Below are 2,025 nucleotides of genomic sequence, written 5' to 3'. Positions count from 1 at the left end.
GTTTCTTCGCAGTTACCATTTTTGTACTTACGATTTCTTTACAACTTCTGTGATGGCACTTTTTAGAGATGTCAATTCCTCTCCTCTGTACTGCCTATAGTGCTATTCCTTATTGCTGTATCTATAGCCTTAGAGAACGTCAAGCGTATCTCGTCATTTCTTACTAGTTTCGTATCATAATTCTTTGGGTGTTGATCCTTCCTGACTAATGTCTTAAATTTTAGCTTACTCTTTAGCACTATTATATTGTGGTTCAAATGGCTCTGAGCACTATGGGACTTAACTACTGAGGTCATCAGTCCCCTAGAACTTAGAACTACTTAAACCTAACTAACCTAAGGACATCACACACATCCATGCCCGAGGCAGGATTCGAACCTGCGACCGTAGCGGTCACACGGTTCCAAACTGAAGCGCTTAGAACCGCACGGCCACACTGGCCGGCTATTACATTCTGATCTGAGTCTATATCTGCTTCTGAGTACGCCTTACAATCTGGTATCTGATTTCGGAATCTCTGCCTCACCTTGATGTAATCTAACTGAAATCTTACTGTATCACCTGGCCTTTTCCGTCTATACCTTCTCTTCTTGCGATTCAGGGGCAGAATATTCGTTATTACTAACTGAAATTTATTACAGAACTGAATTAGTCCTTCTCCTCTCGCTTTCCCTTTTCCAAGCCCATTTCCTCCTGTAAGCATTTCTTCTGTTCCTTTCCCTACAACTGCATTCTAGTCCTCCATGACTATTAGATTTTCATCTCCCTTTACGTACTGTGTTACGCTTTCAATATCCTCATTTACTCTCTCAATCTCTTCATCTTCAGCTTGCGACGTCGGCATATATTCCTAAACTATCGTTGTCGGTGTTGGTTTGATATCGATTCTGATAGGAATAACCCTATCACTGAACTGTTCACAGTAACACACTCTCTGTCTTCCTATTCATAACGAATCCTACTCCCGTTGTACCATTTCCTGCTGTTGTTGATATTACCCTGTACTCTTTGCATTTTCCTTTTCAGATTATCTAGGTTCCCTGCCATGTTCAAGTTTCTGACATTCCAAGTCCCGAATTGTAGAACGTTATCCTTTCGTCGATTATTCAATCATTTCCTCATGGTTATCTACCCTTGGCAGTCTCCATCTTGCAGCGCGAGGTGGCCGTGCAGTCTGCGGCGTCTTGCCACGGTTCGCGAGGCTGCCCCCGTCGGAGGTTCGGGCTCTCTCTCGGGCATGCGTGTGTCTGTTGTCCTACGTGTAAGTTTGTTTGTGTTAAATTAAGTAGTGGGTATGCGTAGGGATCGATGACCTCAGCAATTTGGTGCTATAGGAACTGACCACAAATTTCCAAAATCTCCAAGTGCACACTTGGAGGTCCTGATGGATCTTTTGCCAATGGAGAGATCATCATGACACTTTTTCAATTACACTCTACATATCCTGTGGTTAAACGTTACGTGTCTTTAATACAGTGGTTTCCATTGTCATCTGCACCCACATTCCTTTGATTGTTGCTGATTCTTCCGCCTTTAGTGGCAGCTTGTCATCCCAAGGGCAAGAGTGTGCTCTGAAAATTTGTCCGCTCGTCCGCTCTTTTTGACAAGATCTTTGTCAGAATGAGGTTGACTTCTTATGCGGGACGCTTTCGGCCGCCGAAGCTGATTATTAATTAAAATCTAAGCAGAGGTGGGATTAGAACCTGGTACCGCGGACGTTTTCGACTTCTTTTTTTTGTAAATTAAATGCTGGGCACTCTGAACTGAATAGAAGGACAGGCACACTAAAGACACTGCTCAAAGTTCCATCGGATTTTGAGAGTGGTTTCCATTCCGCTCCTAATCCGACCTTGCTTTCTGAACACGCCTCGTATATACTTTAAAAAAGTTTGATAACAGCAAAAACTTCCAGTATGTAACATGTGTTTACTTTCGGAAATAAGTACCAGTCAAGTTAAAATTTCTGTCTCGTGGGGAAACATACCAAACGTTGGTATTTGCACCAAGAAGTTCAGTGGATACATT

The sequence above is a fragment of the Schistocerca cancellata genome, chromosome 2 (genome assembly GCF_023864275.1).
Source record: "Schistocerca cancellata isolate TAMUIC-IGC-003103 chromosome 2, iqSchCanc2.1, whole genome shotgun sequence".
Taxonomy (NCBI): Eukaryota; Metazoa; Arthropoda; class Insecta; order Orthoptera; family Acrididae; genus Schistocerca; species Schistocerca cancellata.
Note: the sequence above shows the minus strand (reverse complement) of the source record.